Below are 24,929 nucleotides of genomic sequence, written 5' to 3' on the forward strand. Positions count from 1 at the left end.
TGTATTCCCACTTGCAGTATATGAGAGTTTCCAGTACCACATCCTCACCAATACTTAGGATGGTCAGTCTTTTTAATTTTAGCCATTCTAATGTGTTTGTAGTAATATTGTACAATCATTTTAAATTGTATTTTTCTAATGCAAGTCCTTTGTCAGATAAATGATTTGCAAATGTTTTCCTCCCAGTTTATGACTTCCTTTTTTATTTTCACAATGGTATCTTTGAAGAGTAAGAAGTTAATTTTGTTGGAGTCCAGTTTATTGATTATTTTACTTTAAAGTTTGTGCCTTTTATGTCCTACATAGGAAATCTTTTCCTAACCCAAGGTTGCTGAGATTTTTTTCCCTATGTTCTCTTTCGAGATTTTATAGTTTTAGCTCTTACACTTTAGGCCTATGATCCATTTTGAGTTCACTTTTGTATATTGTATGAGCAAAGGGATCAGATTCATTTTTGTATGTACCTTTACAGTTTTTCCATACTTTCAAAGATTATTCTTTACCTATTCAATTATTTTGGAGCTTGTCAAAAATCACACAATATATGTGTGACTATTTCTCAACTCTTTTTTTTTCTGTTCCATTTATCTCTATGCCTTGATTAATATAGCCTTTTGATGAGTCTTGAAATCAAGTAATGTAAGTCCTCCAACTTTGTTTTTTTCAAAGTTGTTTGGCTGTTTTAGGTTATTTACATATATGCCCTTTATTAGGTTATGTAAGTTTTTCTCTATTCCATGTCTGATGAGATTTTAAAAATCTTGAATGGTTATTTTTGTTAGGTGCTTTTCTGCCTGCAGATGGTGATTGCAGCCATGAAATTAAGAGACGCTTACTCCCTGGAAGGAAAGTTATGACCAACCTAGATAGCATATTAAAAAGCAGAGACATTACTTTGCCAACAAAGGTCCGTCTGGTCAAGGCTATGGATTTTCCAGTGGTCATGTATGGATGTGAGAGTTGGACTGTGAAGAAAGCTGAGTGCCGAAAAATTGATGCTTTTGAACTGTGGTGTTGGAGAAGACTCTTGAGAGTCCCTTGGACTGCAAGGAGATCCAACCAGTCCATCCTAAATGAGATCAGTCCTGGGTGTTCATTGGAAGGACTGATGCTGAAGCTGAAACTCCAATACTTTGACCACCTCATGCAAAGAGTTGACTCATTGGAAAAGACCCTGATGCTGGGAGGGATTGGGGGCAGGAGGAGAAGGGGACACAGAGGATGAGATGGCTGGATGGCATCACCAACTCGATGGGCATTAGTTTGAGTAAACTCCAGGAGTTAGTGATGGACAAGGAGGCCTGGCGTGCTGCGATTCATGGAGTCACAAAGAGTCGGACACGGCTGAGCGACTGAACTGAACTGAACTGAACTTTCTGCCTCCATTGAAGTATACATAAGTTCTTGAAGATTGTATTCTCATATAACTGTTTTGACTGCCTTTGCGCTAATTTTGTGGTTGTTTTCCACAGTCCCATATGTTTTGAAATTCAAGCCATGATGTCTGTAATGGGGTTGAAGATCATTATGTAAGCATTTGTCAACCAACTCAGAGGGACAGGAATCTTTGCACTTTTGATGCCTAGATTTTTACTTGGTTGAGGCACTTAAGTATTTGCTTAAGCATTCCTTTCACAAATATTGAACACAGTATTAGTCAAAGTAAATACTAGTTGTGGTAACAAAATCCTAAATCTCAGTGGCTTAACATAATACAAGTGTTAATTTTTGCTAGTGTGACAGTTCAGTTCAGTTGCGCAGTCATGTCTGACTCTTTGCAACGCTATGGACTGCACCATGCCAGGCTTCCTTGTCCTTCACCAACTCCCGGAGCTTGCTCAAACTCATGTCCATTGAGTCGGTGATGCCATCCAACCATCTCATCCTCTGTCGTCCTCTTCTCCTCCTGCCTTCAGTCTTTCCCAGCATCGGGGTCTTTTCCAATGAGTCAGTTGTTCGCATCAGGTAGCCAAAGTATTGGCGTTTCAGCTTCAGCATCAGTCCTTCCCACGAATATTCAGGACTGATTTTCTTTAGGATTGACTGGTTTGATCTCCTTGCAGTCCAAGGGACTCTCAAGAGTCTTCTCCAACACCACAGTTCCAAAGCATCAATTCTTCAGTGCTCAGTTTTCTTCATAGTCAGATTCTCACATCCATACATGATGACTGGAAAAACCATAACTTTGACTAGATGGACCTTTGTTGGCAAAGTAATGTCTCTGCTTTTTAATATGCTATCTAGGTTGGTCATAGCTTTTCTTCCAAGGAGCAAGTGTCTTAATTTCGTGGCTGCAGTCACCATCTGTAGTGATTTTGGAGCCCCCCAAATAAAGTCTCTCACTGTTTCCATTGTTTCCCTATCTATTTGCCATGAAGTGATGAGACCAGATGCCATGATCTTAGTTTTTTGAACGTTGAGCTTTAAGCCAACTTTTTCACTCTCGTCTTTCACTTTCATCAAGAGACTCTTTAGTTCCTCTTTGCTTTCTGCCATAAGGGTGGTGTCATCTGAATATCTGAGATTATTGATATTTCTCCTGGAAATCTTGATTCCTGCTTGTGCTTCATCCAGCCTGGCATTTTGCATGATGTACTCTGCATAGAAGTTGAACAAGCAGAGTGACATACCGCCTTGACGTGACAAGTGTGACAGCCTGCTGTATGTCAGTTGTCTCTCTTGTGCATATTTTTATGTACAGATTTCCTGCAGGTTTCCCAGTTTCTCTGGGGTCCTTCCATTTTCTAGCTGCACTGATTCAGTCCTTTACTTCCAGACTTGTGTATTGGGGGAGAAGTTAGAAGACTGCACAGGATGTTTTAGAGTCCAGGCATGAAAGGTGTGTACATCATTTATGCTCTCATTTCTTTGGCCAGAACTTAATCATACGGCCAGCCTAACTTCCAAGCTGCTGGGAAGTATTCATTTGCCACAGATGTGGGGAATGCTAGTAAACTCTGTCACATACAACTCTTATGAGTTAGGCACTGTGCTAGGTGCTGGGGATGTAATAGTGGACTTGATTCTTGTTCTGGCTGAGGTTACCTTCCAGGATGGGTTGGGAGTGGTGTGTTGTGGCATACTTGGGTATTTGATAAAGGAAGAATCACTTACTGTCTTCCAGATGACTTCTCTTGCTTGGTGAAGTTAAGGTAATAATTTTCATAGGAAAAAGTAAACTTGAATACATTAACATGAATTATAATATAATTTAAGCATTAAAAATGTCACTAAACTTCTTATTAGTCTTGTAAGTAGTATTTTAACTAGATCTGTAAAGAACAAATATGGTAGATGTATATGGTTTGCATGATGTCTGAAAATTTTTTTGAGTCAGTGTGATCTTGGGTGGCCTTGACCTATAGTGGCGTCAGGCTGGATATCGGTTCCTGGCCAGAGATTGAAGTGGGGAGAAACTCTGCAACCTGGGGCTCATCTATCTCCTGCCTCAATTTACTTACATTTAAACACTAAATTATTTTACTTATCTTTAAGAAGAAAGTTATTTCCAGCTTACCTTTTAGCTGAAAAGCAGTCTGGCAATACTAAATCTGACTTCTTTTTTTGGCAGCAGCTGGCAGGAGCTAAGTTCTGGCCATCTTCTTTGGATAGTCTTTAGTCTTCTGGTTTGCCTCAAGCCCATCTGATTGCTTTACTCATTTTACTGACCTCTTGGACATCTGAATTTATGACTTTTGTATGAAGTGATTTACTAACTTTTGGTTTATCTTGAAATGACACTTAGAAAAAGAAATGGGTAGTTCAGGAGAACAAATGTATCATACTTACTGGGGAAACTGCTATAGTTAGTAATCTATGTTCTCTGATGAGTTCAAAATTTCATAGTTGTAGGAAAAAAAGCTTATTGTTATTATCCTGAGCAATAATATACCATACACCCATTAGAAATCAGAGCTTTTGTTCTAATGATTTTTTTTTAAGTGTATTGATTTTATAAGCTTGTTTTTTTTTTCACTGTTTTTGGGTCTTGGTTCATTTCTAATATTACCTTGGTCATAAACCCTACTAAATGTGTTTCATACTTCCATGAAACCATACATACCAAAGTAAAACAGGTATTCAAACGAAAAGAAAAATAGAGTGGAGCCTTTTCAAAAAAATTAATTTGAACCACGATTAGGGGTTCTTGAGAGATTGGCCAAAAGAAGATAGCTGCTGAAGAACTGCTGGGGTTACTTCTGTGGTGCATCTTTTAAATGTGTCTTAATTCTTATGGCATGGTAATGTTTTCAGTTACTAAAAGAGTCAACTGATTTTAGCAGAAAACATTCACCTTCAATAATAATTTCTCTTCGAAATATTTACAGAGAAGGAAAATGAGGTTGCTTAGTGGCAAAGCTGCTGAGTGTTTTCCCAGGAAACTAACTCTTGTCTGGTGCTCTTTTCATTGCACCAGCAGCTCCATATCAAGGGTTTCTGATGCTTCCTATTGAAGCATTCTTAAGCAAGTTTTTGGCAGACTTTTTTGTTGCATCTTTCTACTGTGTAAATAGAGGCATTAGAAGAAATGTAATTTTTGAATACTGCTTAACCAGTTTCTGCTTGGTAATGTGCCCCAAGACCCTCAGTGAATGCCAGCAAACAAATTAGACCCACAGTGTATTTGATATGTATATCTTTTCCCCAAACAAAATTTGAATTCTGCAAACACAAATTGAGTCATTTTCCAAATGTTTGTACATGAATGAAAGTTTTTGTCTTATCCTTCTCTAACAAATACCATAAAACTTCTAAAGGTCTATGATGCATTTGTTTTACAATGTTAATCCAAAACAAAACTTTATTCTGACTAAACTTGTAGCTACAGAGAGATACCAAACTCATTTCCATTGATCAGTACAACATGTGTTTGTACCAACTATATCCAAAAAAATGTGTAAAAGAGTGCCACGCTGTAAATTATAGTTGTAAACACAAGTGCAGCTGTTACAAATTTAGCAAAACCTCAGATTAAACAATTTAAAATTTACTGAAGATGACATTCCAGACCCATTTTTCATAATATAAACACTCTGGGGCATGCCTTTGAAATGAGGGGGATTATCATTAATATTAATGCCACTGAATTCAAGACTGGGAGGTCATTTCTTCTGAGCTTCATTTTCACTCCTAATTTTGGAATAAAATATGCTTTTAGCCTAAAGTATGGCATGTTTATTCACGGCCTGAAAAAAATTTGATCCTGTTGTTTTTGAATTGTAGGAATGCAAAAATATGGTATAAATATTTTATTCTTTATTTATGGCCTTTTAACTTAAATGAGTTTGTTAGAATTAAATTTGGCAAAAATTAGCTGCTAGTGGAATACAATTGCTTTGGTCAATTAAGAAAAATAAAAAGACACTAAAAATAGTTGCTATTTTAAGATTGTATTAATTTGACATTTTAGAATCCTGTATTTAAGGAATTTTATTTAAATGATTCTGAGCATGTTTCTTGTGGTTTTGCCTTTCAGCTAGACCAGGGTGGGACAAGCATTCAAAATCTGCACCACTCTAATTTGCTTTTCTCCTTATTTTCCACTCAGTGGTACAACTGGTTGAATATCAATTCAGCATTATAATATTTTCTAGAATTACATTCTGTGCTCTGATATCCTATGACATCTTGTATGAATTTTGAGTATATAATGATCAAATTTAAGCTCTTTGAATAAACTGGGCTGGTAGTTCTGGGTGGTAGAAGGTGGGGAGGAGGAGACAGGTGGTTGTTTTGGTTTTGTTTCCTTGTTTATTGTTGACTAGATTTTAAAATTCATTTACCTTTTCTGAATTTCTTATCTAGAGTTTTGCGGGAGCCTTTAAATTGGGTAATGGAGCACTTGTGTGACTGTTGATAAACTATCCCTAGTCCTTGAATAAAAAGAGGCATTTATCAAAAGAAGCCAGTGTAATCTCTTGTTTACATTTGTTCTCTAACCTCTATCGAACATATTTTTTTGATCAGGAGAATTGCCAGCCATTGTCAAGTACCATGTTGTAACCTAACGTTGGTAGTTGTGAAAGTACATAGCTGATCTTGTTATCCCTTATTCAGAAGAGCTTTGGATATTTCTGTCAACAAAGAAAATTGGTATACCACAATGACTGATGCTATTGCTTTTGCCTTCCTCTTCTTTCTTTTTTTTCCCTTTCTTTTTACTTTAAGAGTTGGTGGAGGTTTCTTTTAACTCTTTTGGTATTTACATGAGATGGAAATCTGGGCAGATATAAATAACCCCTTCTTTTCTTGTTTAAAAGCTTCTTTACAACCATCCAAGGATTTTTCTTCCTTATCATCCGTTCTTCTATTCATTCTCTGGTATTATATATATCTTCTCTTTACTATGTCCTCTTTCTTGGTTAACTCCTTGCTTTGGGGGGAGCATATCCTCTAGTACCTTTTTTAAATGGTGTGTGGGAAGTAAATTATTTCTGGTCACTATACTAGTTACACTCGATTGATAGTTTGTCTGGATATAGAATTCCAGGTTGGAAATAATTTTCTTTCAGAATTGTGAAGGCATTGTTCCATTTCCCTCTGTCTTCCAATGCTTTTATAATTAAATCTTATGATGAGGTGCTTATTGTGTGAAACTTTTCATCCGTTGTGATGGGCACTTGGCTAGCCCTTCCAATCTGGAAGTGCTTGTCTTCTGGTTTTTTTAAAAAAAAGTTTAGTTGATTATATCCTCCCTTCATTTTCTTTGGTGCTTGACCTCCAAATATTTGGAGTTTGACCTCCAGGACTAATGCTTCTATAACTGGAGTGAATGTTCTCTAAGAGATAGGAAGCAGGTTTTTTTTAGTATAAAAATGTTTATTGTTTGATAAGTTGGGGGTGCTCAAGACATCCTCCAGGTTTGATAATTTACTAGGAAAACTCAGAATTCAGCATATAGTTGTCCCCATGCCTATGATTTATTTCAGGGAAAGAACACAAAGCAAAATCAACAAAGGGAAAAGGTGCATGGGATGAAGTCTGGAGGAAACCAGACTCAAGCCTCTAAGAGTCTTTTCCTTGAGGAGTCACACAAAACACATGTAATTTCACCAGCAGAATTATGACAACACATGCGAAATGTCATCCATCAGGGAAGCTCATTAGAGATTCAATGCCTAAGGTTTATTTTGGGGGCTAGTCGCATAGTCATCCACTGTCTGCTGCTGCTGCTAAGTTGCTTCAGTTGTGTCTGACTCCGTGCGACCCCATAGATGGCAGCCCACCAGGCTCCGCCGTCCCTGGGATCCTCCAGGCAAGAACACTGGAGTGGGTTGTCACTTCCTTCTCCAATGCGTGAAAGTGAAAAGTGAAAGTGAAGTCACACAGTTGTGTCTGACTCTTCGTGACCCCATGGACTGCAACCTGCCAGGCTCCTCCGTCCATGGGATGTTCCAGGCAAGAGTACTGGAGTGGGTTGCCATTGCCTTCTCCACATCCACTGTCTAGCAAGTATCAAAATTTCAAACCCTTGGAAGGAAAGCAGATGTTCAAGATCAGTGACATTGTTTGTACAGTTTGTGCAGAAAGAGTCGATATTTTTTTTTTTATTTTGACACATTGTCTTATTTTATTCAAATAACAGTCTGCTCACACATGGTCCAAGAACATTTGAATAATAAAGCAAATATAATTACATGTTAAAAATTGGTCTTCAAACATAATAGCCAATGATGCCTCGCTTGCCTATGATCTTGCCAACATAAAACCACATCCACACCTCAGTGGCCACCAAACCATTCAGTAGAGCTCCCTTAACAGTGAGCTGTTTGAAGCTACCAGTTTTAGCACTGTTGATAATTTTTTTTCAAGCTCTGAATTGCTGTAGGGATCTCAGCAGGGGTTGGAGGAGCCAGCTCAACCTTGGCATAGTACCAAAACGTGGCCAGTCGAGGCTTCAAGTAAGTCACAGCAGCACTGACCAGCTCCGGGGCCTTCTCCACGAGGTTACGGACAGACTGGGCCATGGTACTAGGACGGAGATCCCGTCACCCCGACTGGCCAGCTGAATGTCACCCGCCCGGAAGAAAGAGTCCATCTTAGCAGTTAGGTTGGTAGGAACTATTACAGTATCCAAGTTCTCAGACCCGAGCCAAGGGCCACCCTTGCAAGTTTTTTCGTTCTTTTTTTTTAAAAAACTTTTTATTTTTATTGGGGTATAGCTGATTAACAATGTTATGATAGTTCCAGGTGAACAAGAAAGGGACTCAACCATACATATACATGTATCAATTCTCCCCCAAACTCACCTTCCATCTGGGCTGCCACATAACAGTGAACAGAGTTTTATGTGCCGTATAGTAGGTCCTTGTTGGTTATCCATTTTAAATATAGCAGTATGTACATGCCCATCCCAAACTCCCAAACTATCCTTTGCAAGAGGTTCTTTCTAAGGAGAGTGGTCTTGGACCTGCTGTGCTAACACCTTTCTGCATAGTTAAAGAGGAAAGAAGTCATTTTTGAGGACCAAAGATAAGTTTTACTTTCAATGAATTTCAGAGTTGTCTGATGGCAAGGTTAAAACCTTACTCAGGTGTAAACTGGTCTTGTGGTAAGAGAATGCAGAAAACTAAGCCTCTAGAAGATTATGAATTAAGGGCAGGAAATATAGCTCATGAAATATTAGAACTTATGATAAAAAAGCTAGTTAAGGGAGAATGGAAGGTTAAGCAGAGACTGAATTTTGTCACTGGCGCCGCCCCCCCCCCCCCCCCCAAATTCATATGCTGAAACCCTAACCCCTAGTGTGACTGTATTTGGAGATAGGCCCTTTAGAGAGATAATTAAGATTAAATGATATGTTTGTGAAAAAGTTGGATTAAAGCTCAACATTCAGAAAACAAAGATAATGTCATCTGGTCCCATCACTTTGTGGCAAGTGAATTGAGAAGCAGTGGAAACTGTGGCAGACTTTATTTTTCTGGGCTCCAAAATCACTGCAGATGGTGACTGCAGCCATGAAATAAAAAGCCACTTACTCCTTGGAAGAAAAGTTAAGATCAACCTAGACAGCATATTAAAAAGCAGAGACATTACTTTGCCAACAAAGGTCCATCTAGTTCAGTTCAGTTCAGTCGCTCAGTTGTGTCCGACTCTTTGTGACCCCATGAACCGCAGCACACCAGGCCTCCCCGTCCATCACCAACTCCCAGAGTCCACCCAAACCCATGTCCATTGTGTTGGTGATACCATCCAACCATCTCATCCTCTGTTGTCCCTTTATCCTCCTGCCCCCAATCCCATACATGACTACTGAAAAAAAATCATAGCCTTAACTAGACTGTGTGGATCACAATAAACTGTGAAAAATTCTGAAAGAGATGGGAATACTAGACCACCTGACCTGCCTCTTGAGAAACCTATATGCAGATCAGGAAGCAACAGTTAGAACTGGACATAGAACAACAGACTGTTTCCAAATAGGAAAAGGAGTACGTCAAGGCTGTATATTGTCACCCTGCTTGTTTAACTTATATGCAGAGTACATCATGAGAAACGCTGGGCTGGAGGAAGCACACGCTGGAATCAAGATTGCTGGGAGAAATATCAATAACCTCAGATATGCAGATGACACCACCCTATGGTGGAAAGTAAAGAGGAACTAAAAAGCCTCTTGATGAAAGTGAAAGAGGAAAGTGAAAAAGTTAGCTTAAAGCTCAACATTCAGAAAACTAAGATCATGGCATCTTGTCCCATCATTTCATGGGAAATAGATGGGGACACAGTGGAAACAGTGTCAGACTTTATGTTTTTGGGCTCCAAAATCACAGCAGATGGTGATTGCAGCCTTGAAATTAAAAGATGCTTACTCCTTGGAAGGAAAGTTATGACCAACCTAGATAGCATATTAAAAAGTAGAGACATTACTTTGCCAACAAAGGTCCGTCTAGTCAAGGCTATGGTTTTTCCAGTGGTCATGTATGGATGTGAGAGTTGGACTGTGAAGAAAGCTGAGTGCCGAAAAATTGATGCTTTTGAACTGTGGTGTTGGAGAAGACTCTTGAGAGTCCCTTGGACTGCAAGGAGATCCAACCAGTCTATCCTAAATGAGATCAGTCCTGGGTGTTCATTGGAAGGACTGATGCTGAAGCTGGAACTCCAATACTTTGACCACCTCATGCAAAGAGTTGACTCATTGGAAAAGACCCTGATGCTAAGAAAGATTGAAAGCAGGAGGAGAAGGGGACGACAGAGGATGACATGGTTGGATGGCATTACTGACTCAATGGACATGAGGTTGAGTAAATTCCGTGAGTTGGTGATGGTCAGGAGGCCTGGCGTGCTGCAGTCCATGGGATCGCAGAGTTGGACACGACTGAGCGGCTGAACTGAACTGAACTGAACTGATGTGTTAGTTGCTCAGTCATGTCCGAATCATGTGAACCCTTGGACTGTAGTCCTTCAGGCTTCTCTGACCATGGGATTCTCCAGGCAAGAATACTGGAGTGGGTTGCCATTCCCTTCTCCAGGGGATCTTCTCAACACAGGGATTCAACCCAGGTCTCCTGCATTATAGACAGATTCTTAACCTTCTGAGACATTAGGGAAGCCAGAGTGGAATCTAATCTGATATGTCTGGTGGCCTTATAAAAAGAGGGAAGAGATCTCTTTTCCTGCACACACCAAAGAAGAGGTCATGTGAGTACACAGAGATGGCAGGGAAGAGGATCTCACCAGGAACCAATTTGTCCAGAAACTTTTGGCTTTTTAGCTTCTAAAACTATTAAAAAATAAACTTGTGTTGTTTAAGCCACCCACTCTATGGTTTTTTGTTATTTCGCCCTGAGTTACGACAGCTTGAGATCAGACTAGGACCGCAGCTTTATCAAGGTGAATCCTATGTGAACCGGGAGAATATTATCAGTAACATGGTGCTGGACTTTTTGTTGTTGTTTTTTGTGTGTTTTGTTTCTCTTCTTGTCTGATAGCTTTCAAACTTTGCTAACTTATCCACATACCATCTCTTCTGAGTTAGCAGAAATTGTTAACCTGGTGTTCTAGATGTGTGCCATCCAATACCATAGTAGCCACACGTCATGATACAAATTAAATTAGTTAAAATTGAATATAAATCAAAATTAAGTTCCTCGCAGGCACTAGTCACCTCTCATGTGTTTAGGGATGCGGTGGTTGTTGTTCAGTCACTAGTCATGTCTGACAGGTTCTGACCCCATGGACTGCCCCACGCCAGGCTTCCCTGTCCTTCACCATCTCCTGGAGCTTGCTCAAACTCATGTCCATTGAGTCAGTGATGCCATCCAACCGTCTCATCCTCTGTTGTCCTCTTCTCCTCCTGCCTTCAGTCTTTCCCAGAAACATGGTCTTTTTCAGTGAGTTGGCTCTTCACATCAGGTGGCCAAAGTACTGGAGTTTCAGCTTCAGCATCAGTCCTTCCAATGAATATTTAGGGTTAATTTCTTTAGGATAGACTTGTTTGATCTCCTTGCAGTCCACGGGACTCTCAAGAGTCTTGTCCAACACCACTGTTCAAAAGCATCAATTCCTCAGTTCCTTGGAGCTCAACATCCTTATGGTACAACTCTCATATCCATATATAACTACTGGAAAAACCATAGCTTTGACTTTGTGGACCTTTGTCCCCGAAGTAATGACTCTGCTTTTTAATACTCTGTCTAGGTATAGCTTTTCTTCCCAGGAGCAAGAATCTTTTAATTTCTTGGGTGCAGTCACCATCTGCAGTGATTTTGGAGCCCAAGAAAATAAAGTCCGTCACTGTTTCCATTGTTTCCCCATCTTATTTGCCATGAAGTGATAGGGCTGGATGCCATGTTATTAGTTTTTGAATGTTGAGTTTTTTTTTTAATTTATTTTTTTTTAACTGGAGGCTAATTACTTTACAATATTGTAGTGACTTTTGCCATACATTGACATGAATCAGCATTGACATGAATGTTGAGTTTTAAGCCAGCTTTTTCACTCTCCTCTTTCACCTTCAGTTCCTCTTCACTTTCTGCCAAAAGAGTGGTGTCATCTGCATATATGAGGTTTTTGATATTTCTCCCAGCAATCTTGATTTCAGCTGATGCGTCATCCAGCCCAGCATTTCACATGATGTACTGTGCCAACATCTGTTGAATCATCGAAAAAGCAAGAGAGCTCCAGAAAAACATCTACTTCTGCTTAATTGACTATGCCAAAACCTTTGACTGTGTGGATCACAACAAACTGTGGAAAATTCTCCAAGAGATGGGAATACCAGATCACCTGACCTGCCTCCTGAGAAACCTGTATGCAGGTCAAGAAGCAACAGTTAGAACTGTACATGGAACAATGGACTGGTTCCAAATCAGGAAAGGAGTATTAAAAGGCTGTGTATTGTCACCTTGCTTATTTAACTTATTTTAAGAGTACATCATGAGAAATACTGGACTGGATGAGGCACAAGCTGGAATCAAGATTGCTGGGAGAAATATCAATAGATGACACCACCCTTATGGCGGAAGTAAAGAAGAACTAAAGAGCCTCTTGATGAAAGTGAAAGAAGAGAGTGAAAAAGATGGCTTAAAACTCAACATTCAGAAAATTAAGATCATGGCATCTGCTCCCATCACTTCATGGCAAATAGATGGGGAAATAATGGATACAGTGACAGAATTTATTTTGGGGGGCTCCAAAATCACTGCAGATGGTGAGTACTGCCATGAAATTAAAAGCTGCTTGCTGCTTGGAAGAAAAGTTATGACCAACCTAGACAGCTTGTTAAAAGCCAGAGAAATTACTTTGCCAACAAATGTCTGTCTAGTCAAAACTGGTTTTTCCAGTAGTCATGTATGGATGTGAGAGTTGGACTGTAAAGAAAGCTGAGCACTGAAGAATTGATGCTTTTGAACTGTGGTGTTGGAGAAGACTTTTGTCCATTTCTTGGACAGCAAGGAGATCATAAAGGAAATCGGTCTTGAATATTCATTGGAAGGACTGATGCTGAAGCTGAAGCTCCAATACTTTGGCCACCTGATGCGAAGAAGTGACTCATTGGAAAAGACCCTGATGCTGGGAAAGATTGAAGGCGAGAGAAGAAGGAGATGACAGACATGGTTGGTTGGCATCACCGACTCGGTGGACATGGGTTTGAGTAAACTCTGGGAGTTGATGATGGACAGGGAGGCCTGGAGTGCTGCAGTCCATGGGATCACAGAGATTTGGAACGACTGAACTGAATTGAACTCTGCATGTAAGTTAAAGAAGCAGGTGACAATATACAACCTTGACTTACTGCTTTCCCAATTTGGAACTACTCTTGTTCCATGGCCGGTTATAACTGTTGTTTTTTGACCTGCATACAGGTTTCTCAGGAGTGCAGTTGTGCAGTAGTTTGAACATTCTTTGGGCTTTTCTTTTTCCAAGTGATAAAGAATTCGCATGCAATGTGGGAGACCTCACTTTGATACCTTGGTTGGGAAAATCCCCTGGAGAAGGGAATGGCTACCCACACCAGTATTTTGGCCCGGAGAACTCCATGGACTGAATAGTCCATGGGGTTGCAAGGAGTCGGACACGACTGAGTGACTTTCACTTTCACTTTGAACATTCTTTGGATTTGCCCTTTTTTGGGATTGGAATGAAAACTGACCTTTTCCAGTTCTGTGGCCACTGCTGAGTTTTCCAAATTTACTGTCATTTTGAGTGCAGCACTTTCACAGCATCATCTTTTAGGATTTGTAGTAGCTCAGCTAGAATTCCATCACCTCAACTAACTTTGTTCAAAGTGATGCACCCTAAGGCCCACTTGATTTCACATTCCAGGATGTCTGGCTCTAGGTCAGTGATCACACCACTGTGCTTATCTGGGTCATGAAGATCTTTTTTGTATAGTTCTTCTGTGAATTCTTGCCACATCTTAATATATTCTGCTTCTGTTAGGTCCATACCATTTCTGTCCTTTATTGTGCCCATCTTTGCATGAAATGTTCCATTGGTATCTCTGATTTTCTTGCAGAGATCTCTAGCCTGCCCCATTCTATTGTTTTCCTCTGTTTCTTTGCATTGTCCACTTAAAAAGGCTTTCTTATCTCTCCTTGCTGTTCTTCAGTTCAGTTCACTTCAGTTCAGTTGCTCAGTCGTGTCTGACTCTTTGTGACCCCGTGGACTGTAGCATGCCAGGCCTCCTGTCCATCACCAACTCACAGAATTTACTCAAACTCATGTCCACTGAGTTGGTGATACCATCCAACCATCTGATCCTCTGTTGTCCCCTTCTCCTCCCACCTTCAATATTTCCCAGCATCAAGGTCTCCATTGAGTCAGTTCTTTGCATCAGGTGGCCAACATATTGGAGTTTCGTCTTCAGCATCAGTCCATCCAATGACTATTCATGACCGATTTTCTTTAGAATGGACTGGTAGGATCTTGCTGTCCAGGGAATTCTCAAGAGTCTTCTCGAACACCACAGTTCAAAAGCATCAATTCTTTAGCACTCAGCTTTCTTTATAGTCCAACTCTCACATCCATACATGACTACTGGAAAATCCATAGCTTTTACTAGACAAACATTTGTTGGCAAAGTAATGTCTCTGCTCTTTAATATGCTGTCTAGGTTGATCATAGCTTTTCTTCCAAGGAACAGGCATCTTTTAATCTCATGGCTACAGTCACCATCTGCATTGATTTGGAGCCCCATAAAATAAAGTTTGTCACTGCTTCCACTGTTTCCCCATCTATTTGCCATGAAGTGATGGGACCAGATGCCATATCTTAGTTTTCTGAATATTGAGCTTTAAGGCAACTTTTTCACTCTCCTCTTTTACTTTTATCAGGAGGCTCTTTAGTTCTTCATTTTCTGCCATAAGGGTGGTGTCATTGGCATATCTGATGCTATTGATATTTCTACCAGCAGTCTTGATTCCAGCTTGTGCTTCATCTAGTCCAGCATTTCTCATGATGTACTCTGCATATAAGTTAAATAATCAGGGTGACAATATACAGCCTTGACGTACTCCTTTCCCGATTTGGAACCAGTCCATTGTTCCATGTACAGTTCTAACTGTTGCTTCTTGACCTGCATACAGGTTTCTCAAGAGGCAGGTCAGGTGATCTGGTATCCCCATCTCTTGGAGAATTTTCCACAGTTTGTTGTGATCCACACAGTCAAAGGCTTTGGCATAGTCAGTAAAGCAGAAATAGATGTTTTTCTGGAACTCTCTTGCTTTTTCGATGATCTGATGAATGTTGGCAATTTGATCTCTGATTCCTCTGCCTTTTCTAAAGCCAGCTTGAACGTCTGGAAGTTCACGGTTCACATACTTTTGAAGCCTGGCTTGGAGAATTTTGAGCATTTCTTTGCTAGTGTGTGAGTTGAGAGCAGTTGTGCAGTAGTTTGCGCATTGTTTTGCATTGCCTTTCTTTGAGCTTGAAATGAAAATGTGGTTTCCAGTCACGTGGCCACTCCACTGCTGAGTTTTCCAAGTTTGCTGTCATTTTGAGTGCAGCACTTTCACACCATCATCTTTTAGGATTTGAAATAGATCAACTGGAATCTATCACCTCCACTAGCTTTGTTCTTAGTGATGCTTCCTAAGGCCCACTTCGCATTCCAGAATGTCTGGCTCTAGATGAGAGGTCACACCATGGTGATTATCTGGGTCATGAAGATATTTTTTGTATAGTTCTTCTGTGTATTCTTGCCATCTTTTCTTAATATCTTCTGCTTCTGTTAGGGCCATACCATTTCTGTCCTTTATTGTGCCTATCTTTGCATGAAATGTTCCCTTGGTATCTCTAATTTTCTTGAAGAGACCTCTAGTTTTTCCCATTCTATTGTTTTCCTGTCTTTCTTTGCACTGATCACTGAGGAAGTCTTTATATCTCTCCTTGCTATTCTTTGGAATTCTGCATTCAAATTGGCATGTCTTTCCTTTTCTCCTTTGTCTTTCAGTTGTCTTCATTTCATAGCTGTTTGTAAGGCCTCCTCAGACAATCATTTTGCCTTTTTGCATTTCTTTTTCTTGGGGATGGTGTTGATTCCTGCCTCCTGTACAATGTCATGAACGTCTGTCCATAGTTCTTCAGGCACTCTATCAGATCTAATCCCTTGAATCTATTTGTCACTTCAACTGTATAATCGTAAGGGATTTGCTTTATGTCATACCTGAAGGGTGTAGTGGTTTTCCCTACTTTCTTCAGTTTGAGTCTGAATTTGGCAAGAAGGACAGAATGGATTAAAGATTTACTGAGCATGACCCTGCCCATCAGAATAAGACCCCGTTTCCCCCTCAGTCAGTCTCTCCCATCAGGAAGCTCCCATAAGCCTCTTATCCTTTTCCATCAGAAGGCAGAAAGACTGAAAACCGCAATCACTGAAAACTAACCAGTCTGATCACATGGACCACAGCCTTGTCTAACTCAATGAAACTATGAGCCATGCTGTGTGTAGGGCCACCGAAGATGGACAGGTCATGGTGGAGAGTTCTGACAAAATGTGGTCCACTGGAGAAGGGAATGTCAAACCACTTCATTATTCTTACCTTGAGAACCCCATGAACAGTATGAAAAGGCAGAAAGATAGTACACTGAAAGATGAACTCCCCAGGTTGTTAGGTTCCCAGTATGCTACTTTAGATCAGCAGAGAAATAACTCCAGAAAGAATGAAGAGATGGAGCCAAAGCAAAAACAACACCCAGTTGTGGATGTGACTGGTGATGGAAGTAAAGTCCAATGCTGTAAAGAGCAATATTGCATAGGAACCTGGAATGTTAGGTCCATGAATCAAGGCAAATTGGAAGTGGTCAAACAGGAGATGGCAAGAGTGAACATCGACCTTTTAGGAATCAGTGAACTAAAGTGGCCTGGAATGGGTGAATTTAACTCAGATGACCATTATATCTATTACTGTGGGAGAAGTATGCACTTCTTAGAACACTTAGAAGTACTTAGAATACTTAGAAATATTACTAAGAAGAAATGGAGTGGCCATCATAGTCAACAAAAGGGTCCAAAATGCAGTAGTTGGATGCAATCTCAAAAACAACAGAATGATCTCTGTTTATTTCCAAGGCAAACCATTCAGTATCACAGTAATCCAAGTCTATGCCCCAACTAGTGATGCTGAAGAAGCTGAAGTTGAACGGTTCTATGAAGACCTACAAGACCTTCTAGGACTAACACCCCAAAAAGATGTCTTTTTCACTATAGGAGACTGAAATACAAAAGTAGGAAGTCAAGAAATACCTGAAGTAACAGGCAAATTTAGCCTTGGAGTACAAAATGAAGCAGGGTAAATGTTAACAGAATTTTGTCAAGAGAATGCACTGGTCATAGCAAACACCCTCTTCCAACAAAACAAGAGAAGACTCTACACATGGACCTCACCAGATGTTCAACACCCAAATCAGATTGATTATATTCTTTGCAGCCAAAGATGGAGAAGCTCTATACAGTCAGCAAAAACAAGACTGGAGCTGAATGTGACTCAGATCATAAACTCCTTATTGCCAAATTCAGACTTAAAATGGAATTCTTAGATCTCTGCATTTAGATGGGAATATCTTTCCTTTTCTCCTTTTGCTTCTCTTTTTTTCTCAGCTATTTCTAAGGCCTCTCAGTCAACCATTTTGCCTTTTTGCATTTTCTTTTTCTTGAGGATGGTCTTAATCTCTGCCTCCCGTCCAGTGTTATGACCCTCCTTCCATAGTTCAGGTACACTGTCTATCAGATCTAATTGCTTGAATCTATTTGTCACTTCCACTGTATAATTGTAAGGGTTTTGATTTAAGTTGTACCTGAATGGCTTAGTGGTTTTCCCTACTTTCTTCAATTTAAGTCTGAGTTTTGCACTAAGGAGTTCATGATCTGAGCCACAGTCAGCTTCAGGTCTTGTTTTTGCTGACTGTATAGAGCTTTTCCATATTTGTTTGCAAAGAATTAGATGGCATAAATATAGAGCAAAAATTTTCATCATTGTAGAAAGCCTTTCTTGGCAGCATTTTTCTATCTAGTTGCTTCAGACGTCTCACTATTTTCTGTCTCAGTGGTTCCAGACTTCTATAGATTCAAGGCATACTTATGAATATTAAAGTTGTTGGTGGATATCCTTAAAGTTTTTGAAACTAAGAAATGAACACTAATTACAATGCAAACTCTGTTAAAGTATAATATGTCAAGCTGAGTCTGTATGTGTATTTGCAATTATCAAGTTATTCTTTTGGTCATGCTTCTATAGTATGTACCCCTAGAAAATGTTTTCTACTCCTACTGGGCTTGCTATGTGTTCATAGGATGAAGAACTTGGATAAACATGCCTTTATACCCTGACACACTCTTCTGTGTTTTACTCTTCTGGATGTTTGCTCTGCTCGCTCCTGGAGGTAGTAGATGCAGATGCTTTAGAAGAAAGCATCAGTATCCAGGTTGTTCTCCTGAGCACTAATTAGTCTGTGGAATTATAGACTGAGGGGAGGTCAGTAGAAATGGCAGTCTGGCATTATTAGGAACAAATATTTCATGAGAGAATAAACTGTACAGAATTGTTCAGAAGGGTCATAGTCTCCACGGTAACTAGCCCACCAGTCCATTTTGTCATATGTGGGACCTGGTCTTCAGAGTCCTCAAAACAACCCTGTGTGGTATTTATTGTTCCACTTCCAAAACCAATTGAAGGTAACACTCAGAAATTTTCATGTAGTTTTTCCTGGGCCACTGAACTAGTGAATAGAGATGCTGGATTCAAGTTCTTTCAGTTGATCTTCACAACGTATGTTTTTTGTACCATAATGCGGCTGCCTGTCCCTGTGGCACTTCCTCCCCTGAGTGGGACAGCTGACTCAGAGCTGTATTCTATGTGAAAGGAGTTGTTTGTAGATTGAATACGCGTTTGTCTTCCCAGGTGGCTTAGTGGTAAAGAATCCACTTGCCAATGCAGGAGAAACAAGAGACATCAGTTCATTCCCTGGGTCAGGAAGATTTCTTGGAGTAGGAAATGGCAACCCACTCCAGCATTCTTGCCTGGAAAATTCTATGGACTGAGAAGCCTGGTGTGCTACAGTCCATGGCTTAAAGAGTCGGACATGACTGAGTGTGCACGCATGTGTGTGCGTGTACACACACACACACGAAGAGTGAGCGACCTGGAAGGGGATGTTTTTTCTTTTTCTTTAAGGAATTTTAAGGGATTTTTTTTGTTATTTTTGTTTTAATTAAAAAAATTAATTAAAAAAATGCATGAAAAATGTAAAAGAGGTAAAAATCACTCATAATGTGAGCATTTCTTTTGGAATCATTTAAAAACTTTTCCTGTGCTTGTAGAGGCGTAATTTTGCAAAAATGTTAGCATGTGATTATACCTATCTTCTGCAACTTCTTCACTGACTTCAGAATTTAGGATGAACGTCTCCCCAAGTTAGTCAGGAAGAGTCTCTGTGAGGTTAACTGCTCCGTTACTTTAAAAATGTGTGTGTGTGTGTGTGTGTGTGTGTGTGTGTGTGTGTGTGTAATGGTTATTGTGACCCACTTTAACCACTCTCCTTCATTTTAGCCCGTAGGTCTTATTTTTTTCTTTGTATGGTGTTACTAAGAAGTAATCGTAAGAGGGGAACAAAACCTTACATTTGGTGGCACTCAGCACCAAATAATTCCAGATGTTTGCTTTCCCTATGTGTAGAGACAACCCACACTGATGCTGTGTTTGTTCTTTTCATCCTCCTTTGTCTTTATTTCTCTTCATTTCATTTAATTTTAACCTCAACACCAGACTTCTTTTGCGTAGTCCTTGGCCTGCTGCTGTGGTATATTTGCCACTGGCTCTCGTTCCAGCCCCCAGTCACTGATGTGTCTCTTGGCAGGGAATGGAAATGATGGTGGTCCTCTCAGTTGACTCAGGAGCACCCCAAGTCAGCAGTAATATTTGGCATAACAAGTACCAGGGTGGGATAACCACATGTCTGCGGACTGGGATTTTAAAGTTGTTAGTTGTACTGAGAGCTGTGGTTTAGTGATCAATTTAAGCAAGAGATTAAATGTATTTCCTGCAGGCTTCTTCTTCTTGGTCATACATCCAACAATATTGCCTTATTATTATCTTTCATATTCCTTTTTTATTTTTTTGGCTTAAATTTTCCTTTTACTTTGATCTCTTTTTCTTTTCTTCTCCCTATGTTTGATTCCTCACACTAATCAGATTTTTCTTCTGCTTGAATCTAATGATCTAGTTTTTCAAGTGAGTGGGGACAGGAGGATGAGATAGGAAGGTGGTGGGGATAAATATGCCACCTGATAATTGTTTAATATAATGTTAAACAGGATATTAAGGAACCTAATTTCTTTTTGATTCCTTGTGCTTGGGAGAATATAGAGTCAGTTGGACACTAATATCAAGTGATTTGTGTGTGCAAAGCCTTACAAAGAGATAATAATGACAGGTACTGTGGCCGTCACCCCTCACCAGGAGATGTGAGCTACCTGGACAGGTCAGTCCAGAACTCGGGAAACAACTCATGCATCCAGCACTGGGGAGGAGGCTGGCCACAGCACTCAGGCTGAAGGGTTCTGGAGCCCCTCTAAATGTGGGTAAGGAATCTTTCACGCCTGTAAGGAAGTGCCCATACGGATAAAAGAGTGAGTACAGTATGCAAAATGCTCGGCTGGATGAAGCACAAGCTGGAATCAAGATTTCCGGAAGAAACAGCAACAACCTCACCTATGCAGGTAACACCACCCTAATGGCCAAAAGCAAAGAGGAACTAAAGAGCTTCTTGATGAAGGTGAAAGAGGAGAGTGAAGAACTTTGCTTAAAACTCAACATTCAAAAAACTAAGATCATGCTATCTGGTCCCATCACTTCATGGCAAATAGATGGGGAAACAATGGAAACAGTGACAGACTATTTTCTTGGGCTCCAAAATCACTGCGGATGGTGACTGCAGCCATGAAATTAAAAGACTCTTGCCCCTTGGAAGAAAAGTTTTGACAAACCTAGATAGCATATTAAAAAACAAAGACGTTACTTTGCTGACAAGTTCCATATAGTCAAAGCTATGGTTTCTCCAGCAGTCATTTACACATGTGAGAGTTGGACCATAAAAAAGGCTGAGCACTGAAGAACTGATGTTTTCAAATTGTGTTGCTGTAGGAAACTCTTGGAGGCCCTTGGACTCCAAGGAGACCAAACTAGTCTATTCTGAAAAATCAATGCTGAATTTTCATTGGAAGGACTGATGCTGAGGTTGAAGCTCCAGTACCTTGGCTACCTGATGGAAAGAGCTAACTCATTCCCTGATGCTGGGAAAGATTGAAGGCAGGAGGAAAAGGGGATGACAGAGGATGAGATGGTTGGATGGCATCATTGACTCAATGGACATGAGTTTGAGCAAACTCTGGGAGATGTAGAAGGACAGGGAAAGCCTGGTGTGCTGCAGTCCATGGGATCGCAAAGAGTCAGACATGGCTGAGCGACAGAATAACAGCGACAACCCCCTCAGAATCCCCTGCAGCACTTCCCCTCCTCTTTCTCCCAGGCAGTAGGAATGGCACCACTCTTTTACCACAGACGTTTCCCCTCCAAATTTTCTTTAAAAAAAAATTGAAAGACAGTAGATGACCACCTGTACACACACACACACACAGTTTTCATTTTCATTTTGCTAACATTTGATAAGTGTGGATATGGTGGCATATCACCCAACCCTGCCCACTACTTCAGTATTCATTGCCTAAGAATAAGGACATCCTAAATGACCACAGTACAGTTATCACACACCAGAAATATAGCATCTAAAGTATGCTCCATGTTAAAAATTTCCCAATTATCCACACCCCTCCCACAAAGTCCCCACTTCCCATGAGTTCATGGTGTGCTGTGGGAAGGGGTACTTGCCTGTGTAGAAGGTGCAGGAAAAATATACCAGCAGAGGAAAACAAACACAACGGTAAGAAACTGTGGTATCAGTGACACATACATTGTGAATGGATGATAGATAAAAATGGAAAGACTTTCAGAAGGAACTGCATTTTAAGTATATACAGATTTTATGTTGGTAATAAACAGAGCTATATTGTTAGCATATAAAGTGTACTATACTTGTTTGAAGAAAAGTTAAGTATTGACTAAGGCATAGAACTAGTTCTGGGCCTCAGAAAAAAAGATTTTGAATAATAATTTCAGTATGCAGTTGGACAAGTTTTTACTAAAATGTGTTCTGAGTCTCGTTATTGAATATGTGCATGTGTGCTAAGTCACTTTAGTCATGTCCAACTTTTTGTGACCCTCTGGACCGTAACCCGCCAGCCTTCTCTGTCCATGGGATTCTCCAGGCAAGAATACTGGAGTGGGTTGCTATGCTCCTTTGGGGGATCTTCCCGACCCAGGGAGTGAACCTGCATCTCATGTCTCCTGCACTGGCAGTTGGGCTCTTTACTGCTAGTGCCACCTTGGACACTGGTTATTGATTATATCTAAACTTATATCTAGCAATAGAATAATTGTTAATGAAGCAGTTAATAACAGTTAACAATCAAGATTGCCAGGAGAAATATCAATAACCTCGGATATGCACATGACACTACTCTTTGGCAGAAAGCAAAGAGGAACTAAAGAGCCTCTTGATGAAAGTGAAAGAAGTGAAGTGAAGTGAAGGTTGCTCAGTCATGTTTGACTTTTTGCAACCTCAGGAACTGTAGTCTGCCAGGCTCCCTCTGTCCATGGGATTTTCCTGGCAAGAATACTGGAGTGGGTCGCCATTCCCTCCTCCAAGGGATCTTCCCAACCCAGGGATCAAACCCAGGTCTCCTGCATTGCGGGTGGATTCTTTACCATATGAGCCACTTGGGAAGTCAGGAAAGCCACTAGGAAAGTGAAAGAGGAGAGTGAAAAAATTGGCTTAAAACTCAACATTCAGAAAATGAAAATCATGGCATCTAGTCCTATCACTTCATGGCAAATAGACGGGGAAACAATGGAAACAGTGACAGACTTTATTTTCTTGGGCTCCAAAAATCACTGCAGATGGTGACTGAAGCCATGAAATTTAAAGACACTTGCTACTTGGAAGCAAAGCTACAACCAACCTAGACAGCATATTAAAAAGCATAGATATTGCCGACAAAGGTCTGTCTAGTCAAAGCCATGGTTTTTCCATTGGTCATGTATGGGTGTGAGAGTTGAACCATACAGAAAGTTGAGCACTGAAAACTTGATGCTTTTGAACTATGATGTTGGAGAAGACTCTTGAGAGTCCTTGGACTGCAAGGAGATCAAACCAGTTAGTCCTAAAGGAAATCAGTCCTGAATATTCATTGGAAGGACTGATGCTGAGACTGAAGCTGCAGTACCTTGGCCACCTGGTGAGAAGAACCTACTCGTTGGAAAAGACCCTGATGCTGGGAAAGATTGAAGGCAGGAGGAGAAGGGGACAACAGATGAGATGGTTGGATGGCAACACTGACTGGATGGACATGAGTTTGAGCAAGCTGCAAGAGTTGGTGATGGACAGGGAACCCTGGTGTGCTGCAGTTCATGGGGTCACAAAGACACAACTGAGCGACTGAACTGAACCTCTGTGTGAATCAGATTGAGTTTTTTGAAAGAACCTGTTTATCATCTTTGGGGAAGTTCTAGTTGAAACTGGAAAATTTTTAATTTTATTCTAGCTCATTACATATTATAGGGACTTCAATATTGTTCATTCAAAAATTCAGTACATTTTAGAAACTAGCTATTAGTTGACCTTAGTTTTGTACATTTTTGTTACTTTATAAGAGTACCCTTAAGGCTCAAGTCAAGTTAAAATTAGGGTAGATGGTTTGTGCCTATAAAGTCAGACTAAAACTGTATTTTCTTCCTGTCGACACTTGAAAAAAGTCATCTAAGAATCGTGCTACAGTGTACAGTCTTATTCAAAACCACATATATTATAGTATTTTTAAAACCTGGAACCAAAATGTAGAATCATTGTGTTTTATAGCAATTAAACTACATCTGATATCACTTGTATGTCTCTGCTGCTCCGTTAGAGCTTTTGGATTACATTAGTGGCATGAGAATGATTCTTATATTTAAGTAAGATACACTGCTTCACTGCACAGATGGTATCAGTTTTGAATTACAGTACTAAGTAAAAGAAAACTAGAACAACAATGATTTTGCCAGTCCTTTCTTACTGATTATTTATTTTGGATGATTGTAGTCCTTGTGAAAGTAGCAGACTTAACCTAGAAACTAGAGCCAAGAACCGAATGGGTGGGCACTCCTCCTATTCCCTACTACATGTCTGCTCATTTTTCCCAAGAGAATCAGTGCAAGTTCTCCCTGAATGCAAGACTTTACTTCCTTAACAAAACTATTGTCTTAACTTCCCTCTGCTCCTCGTTTAAATATCCACGGGTCAGGTAAGTACTCTGTAGCTCTCACATCCCTATGTCCTTGGCCCAATCCTTTTTTTTTTCTCCTCTTTTTTTTTCATCCTCCCTAGATTAGCTCATCCCTTTCCATGGCTACAAATACCTTCTATCTGTTGATGGTTCCCACATCTATGTCTTTAGCTCAGATCTGTCTCCTAGCCTACATACTCACTGGACATTTTCACTTGTGTGCCGCAAGTATCTTTTACTCAACATGCCCTAAACGAATTCATCTTTCAATCTAGGTATGTCCTTACTGTTCTGTTCCTTCTTTTAGTACACAGTGGTACCATGCATCTAGTTCCCTAATCAGAAACCTGAAAGTGAAAGTCACTCAGTCATGTCCGACTCTTTGTGACCCCATGGACCCCAAGGACTGTAGTTGTCTAGGCTTCTCTGTCCATGGGATTCTCCGGGCAAGAATCCTGGAGTGCGTAGCTGTTCCCTTCTCTAGAGATCTCCTCAAGCCAGGGATTGAACCCAGGTGTCCCACATTGCAGGTGGATTCTTTACTGTCTGAGCCACGAGGGAAGCCCCAGAATGCTGGAGTTGGTATCCTATCCCTTCTCCAGTGGATCTTCCT

General features: G+C 40.3%; 1 protein-coding gene and 1 pseudogene across 7 annotated transcripts in view; one reads left to right on the top strand and one right to left on the bottom strand.

The window, feature by feature from the left end:
• FANCC (FA complementation group C) overlaps positions 1-24,929 on the top strand; it is a 309,507-nt gene that overhangs the window by 29,327 nt on the left and 255,251 nt on the right. The gene's annotated exons all lie outside the window — the stretch shown is intronic.
• Positions 7,606-8,076, bottom strand: LOC133071428 (ATP synthase subunit g, mitochondrial-like; annotated as a pseudogene).

This window comes from Dama dama, chromosome 16, assembly GCF_033118175.1.
Source record: "Dama dama isolate Ldn47 chromosome 16, ASM3311817v1, whole genome shotgun sequence".
Lineage (NCBI taxonomy): Eukaryota > Metazoa > Chordata > Mammalia > Artiodactyla > Cervidae > Dama > Dama dama.